Raw genomic sequence first — 5,435 nt, 5'->3', positions numbered from 1 at the left:
GACTAGGTGATCTTGGAGGTCTCTTCCAACCTAGATGATTCTGTGATTCTGAGATTCTGTGGTCTTCTACAGTCTTCTGTTTCTTATAAAAGTAACAGGGAAAGAGTGAGGCAGAAGCCTGTTTAAAAAAAAAAAAAAAAGAAAAACAACCTTGTTCCTTGTCAGACGTGACTACACTTCAAAATGTTCACATCCATGTCATTTAATACTCATGACTGCATGATTTGCCACAAAAATGCAGATGCTGGTGGAGGAAAGAGAGAACACGGTGATCTGCAGACAGTTATCTAAACACGTGCATGTGTGTAGCCCCGTAATGATCCAGAGCTGTCCAGCACGTGTATGTTGCCTGGTTTGCTACAACGCTATCTCCCCTGTGCCACAACACTGAGCCAGAGCAGTGCATTATACACACAAAGAAAACAACATGTGGATAAACTATGTGGTTTGCCCCAAGTCACCTGGCAGCCTGTGCCAGATCTGGGGGATTTTATGAGTTAGTTTTATGGATTGCAGTCCAGCCTATTTACCACAAGGCTCACGAAGCACGGAATTTATGACACCTCTGTTCAATCCAACCCACTGTTTAACACAGTCACTGCAGTGCTTTAGCTCCCCTAGTTCTGCACAAGCACCCAGATACCTGACTCACCTCTCAAGGGCACTACTGAGAATTAGGTAAAGCATACAAAGCAGCCTGAAGATTAAAAACACACCAGTTCTCGGTACTATATGGAATGGTGGCTTTCCAGTGTTTTAGGTTACATTTGGTAAAGTTACTTCACCTGCACATCTAAAATTAATTCATGTATTTGCACTCTCTAAGGCTTTTGGTCTGTTTTATGAGATGAAAATAACAGCATGAATTTTCCTGACTGCTGTGTTCAAGACCAAATGTAAAAACTCAGTGAAGAATTAATGAGTGAAATCTCCAAATGCTATTACTGAGTCATGCATCTTGCACACTTGCATAAATTTCAGGAAATGAGAGAAATTTCCAAATGATATTACACTTGTGCATCTTGCACACTTGCATAAATTTCAGGAAATGAGTGATTTTTAGTAAAAATAATGTCAGAGACACGACAATGCACTAATGGCTGAGACATTACTTGATAGTTCTCGTATATATTATGAACCTTGTTTGTTTGCTTCAAAGATTTTCAGTTCTGTGTTTGAAGTCTGGCAAGAAGCTCACAAGAAAAAGCTGATGCAAGGCTTTTGTGATGGATCGTTTGAAGGCACAAGTCAGTGGATCTGCTGCATACCACCACCACAATTACAGGCAATTAGTTATTCATTTAATAGCACAGCTACTAGCTTTTAAGTCAAATTGTACCAATGCACCCAGAAATGCATATCACACAAACACTGTTTCTTTTTCTCTCTCTGGGTACATGTATATACATGCATGTACACACCTGTGTCAGTTGTACAGAGACATACATTAGTGTGTAGGTGGCAAGTATGCATAAGCTGCTTTTTTCCCATTCCTTGGGCACAAGCCTGTGAATAAGCACATGTATGAGTTGGTGCAGGATCAGGCCCTGGGTCTGCCTTTTCAAAAGCAATGCTGCTGCTTAGCAACCACTTTCTGCCCAGATGAAAGCAGCAACCTTGCAAATCAGAAGCAAGTATGTAGGTCCATGCAAAGGCCAAGTGAAATAAAGTGGTATCCCTTACCCTAACTCAGCCTGCTCCTATTTGGTCATGGTAAAAATTTCCATGAAGAAGAAGAGGCAGTATAGGGCACAGAACTTTAAAGGAGGGATTTAAATTAAAAAAAAAAAAAGAAAAAAAAATATGATGCATGGAGAGTTTTCAGCCACTGTGGAAAATAAAAGCAGACATCCAGATGAGATAAAAATAAATTAACTTGCACTTTTAAAGCCAAAACCTAAAGTGGATTTTTTCTTTAGAGTACAAATATCTGTTCTTTTTCCCATAAAACTTAATGTGGAATGGACAGGACATGGAATTACTTTTGATGTCTTTACAGTTATTTTTATTCATGTCAGTCAGACATACTCATGCACTGAAATTTCATTAATGCTTAAGGCTTCAAAAAGAGAGCCACAATCACTAGGCTGCAGAGCTAGTACTCTTCAGTTTGCTCACTGACATACTAGGTGCTCACTGGCAAACTGCTAGCAGTCAAATTTGAAAAGATTGTTGGATTTCCAGAAATGCAGCTGGCACCCAGACATCACATTTTCAAATGAAGATCTAATGAAAAAAAATGAGGTGCATAAATCTCAGGGCAACTAGATGCCTAATCTATTAAGGTACTTTTGAAAATCCCATTAGACGTTTAAATATCTTTGGAAAATCTGGTGCTCTGAGGTTGAGCAAAATCCCCTTGAAATCTTTGGGTGTCACTCCACAAACAAAAAAGGAGGTTTTGCATTAGGCTGTTGTATTTTACCAGTTTTGTATCTCTCAACAGCAAACACTAATCCTATAGCTGCTGCATGGAATTGGTGTGCCTACCCTTGATTATCAGCTCAAACCAGAGAGAACAGCGAGATACGTAACCAGGTAATTTCTTACTCTATGTTAGTTTATATGATATAGAAATAACGTGAGTCCTTGAACATAAGTGGCTACAGAAGAGTGGATGAGCCTCTTGGTTTGTGATCTGTGGGATGGAGAGCTTGCAGGGAAGAGGTCTCAGCCACCTTTTCTCAAAGTGATGCCTGAGCACCCCAGCCTGGCACAGGCTGACTCCCATTACACACACAGCTGTTTCACCACTTTCATTCACCACCCCATTTACGTGCCATCCCCCTGTATGGAGAAAATCCCTGGTTCTGATCTGATCACCTATGAATGCGTACTACCCATACTAATATATCATTTTCAGTGTCTGTTTTGTAATGTGGAAGTTTAAAGCCTGCAGAAAAAAAAGTTTCATTGTACTAATGCTCCCCCTTCACATCCTGTTTCCTGATCAGGCTGTAGAGTAGATCTGTACGTGCCTCTGTATTCATCTCTATTTCTCTAACTGCAGCACACAATCATGGCCCAATACCCATCTAAAGAAGCAGAATTTCTGCACAGATGATGAATGAGACAGAAAAGCCCCACTGTCTTCTACATCTCTTCATCTAGAGATGCTGGGGTGAAGAGACTAACCCCTGTGTCTCTTCCAACAGAAAAGGCTGCTGCTTAAGCATGTGAAAAATACAGAGGCCTGATGATATTTTCAAAAGCACCCGAAGCTTTTCATTTTCTTCAGGACTTAGGTACTTCCAAAAAACTAGTATTGGGGATTTAATGTTAAAGAAAACCAAATTTGAATGCTAAAACTGTGGCCTTACTTTGAAAATCCAATCAGCAGGGAATGGATTATTTTGCTATACCATTCCAGTAACAAATAAAAAAATAAAAATAAAAATATAAAAATAAAATCATTTTAGAATGCCACAGAATGCCTCGGTGCTGATTTTTTTATCGTTTGATCACAGGTTACCTTCAAGCAACGAGCCCAGCTTTGCAAGGTGTCCAGATACCTTAGTTCCCATAGCAGGAGGATCTCAGCAGGGTTGGCCTTGCAGGGATTAGAGAGGTGAGAGCTGAGATCAGATGGGATTGAATGCACAAATTTTCTTGACATTCTTTGACTCTGTCCATTCCTTGGCAGGGAAATCTCTTGTCTGATTAACTCTGCGTGGTCTTGTTCTTGGAACCCAAAGGCAAGCAGGTTGGCTCCTGCAGCTACAGCGAAAAGAAAAACAGGAGAACTGCCCGGCAAGTGGAAGGGAAGTCAGAATTTGTTGTGGAGAAGCTTTAGAAAATTGCTAAAACTCAGGAATCTTTAGGAACATGGTAACAACATTCCCTTAAAAAAAAAGGGAACCAAAAATATTTGCAAATTCTTAATATAATGATATTTTATAGCTCATAGTAAGAATAAAGTGACACACTCATAACTGTAAGACCTTTCAGCACAGAATTGCAAACCTTACTAGCATCATGTTTTGGTCCTGGAGGCTGCTTTTGTACTAACTGATGTTGACATATTCACTAATATTTGGAGGGCTTTGAGCAAGGAAATAATACATAAGCTGGAGGCATGTCTGAAGAAAGCATTCTGTGTACATAATGACATCATAAACAAAATTAAATGTTACAAAAATACATTTATTTTCTCTGGTTATCTTCCTATTTTGAAACCTTAGTATGAAATGGTATAAAAATCTTCAGGAATGCAGCAACTGGTGCTGTTATTTTTAAGAAAGAGTAGTTGGTATTGTCACTAAATATTTGGTGGACTTTGGTTAGAGACAAATGAGTGCTATGAATACTGTTTAGGAAACACTGCCAAACAATGTTTTTGATATCATGGCTCTTAGAGAAGAAGTAAATCTCTAAAGAAAAGCAAACTCTTAACTACTTTCTGGTTAAAATAGAGCTAGAAAATCTATTTTCTGGGATGTATCTTTTCAGGGAGAAGTTATGGGGCTGTGTGGAAGGGAAAGAGTGCTTCTTGATTTCTAACAGTTTTCAGTTTTATAAGGATTTTCCACAAGATTAATGCTATCTTTGGGTATGAAAATGACTGGCAAAAGACTTAGGGACATGCCTGTGGAAAAATGTTATGATTAACAGGGAGCTTTCTCTCTCAGGCAGAGTAAGTCCATCTCTGAGACAACTGATCCTTGACGTGCAAACAGGGTAAAACTGAGAGCAACTGCACTCAGAATAAAAATGGGAAATTGTGTCAATTAACTTTGCTTGCATTTTCATGAATGTTTATCAAGGGAAATCACTCCAAGATGAAAGAGGACATAAAGTACAGGACACTCAGTAAATCACCACCAAAGTTTAATATTTATGAAAATTTAATAGGACTTGTAAATTACAATGGTGTCTTTCAAGGCTGCCTACCATGCAATAGAGAGAGAAGTCATATGATGGGAAATAAAGTTTACAACCCTGGTCCATGTGAGTTGATTGCAGCCAGATAACAAAATTTTATCTCTCTCAGCCTTCCTGTATATTATACTCTAACTGCAATTAATAGCTCTGTGTGCATAAAGTCTCTTTGCAATTAGCTTGTTCTCCTTAAGCTTGAAACCAAGAGTGTAATTTGGAAATAATTGTTAATCTGGGAAAGGTCTATGAGTCAAAAGCAATCTGAGAATAAACAAACACGCCTCCTTTTCTGAAAGCAACGTGCTTGTAAAGTCTTGTGCAAATATTTCCTGAAAATTAATATTAAAAAAAAATCTGTAAAGCCTGAGAAACATCACACTAGCAAGGCTTTCACATTCAGAGTTGTGACAGAGTGAGAAAAGTAATCTGTAACAGCAAAACTCAGAAAAGAGCTGGGCTGCCTCGTGTGTGGTGCATTATGGAGTGCACAAATCATGGGAGCTACTTAACCTGGCATCAGTTTTTCCTTTGGAGTAGAGGTTTTAAGTTTGAATGCT

General features: G+C 38.8%; 1 long non-coding RNA gene across 1 annotated transcript; it reads left to right on the top strand.

Moving 5' to 3' along the window:
• Window positions 1-2,448: 2,448 nt before the first annotated feature.
• Window positions 2,449-4,204, top strand: LOC121073958. Its single transcript, XR_005822031.1, has 3 exons — window positions 2,449-2,538; window positions 3,468-3,568; window positions 3,644-4,204. It is a non-coding gene; the product is annotated as an uncharacterized LOC121073958 (long non-coding RNA).
• Window positions 4,205-5,435: the final 1,231 nt, after the last annotated feature.

Source organism: Cygnus olor, chromosome 8 (genome assembly GCF_009769625.2).
Source record: "Cygnus olor isolate bCygOlo1 chromosome 8, bCygOlo1.pri.v2, whole genome shotgun sequence".
NCBI classification, from domain to species: Eukaryota; Metazoa; Chordata; class Aves; order Anseriformes; family Anatidae; genus Cygnus; species Cygnus olor.
Note: the sequence above shows the minus strand (reverse complement) of the source record. Positions and strands in the feature narration are given on the sequence as shown.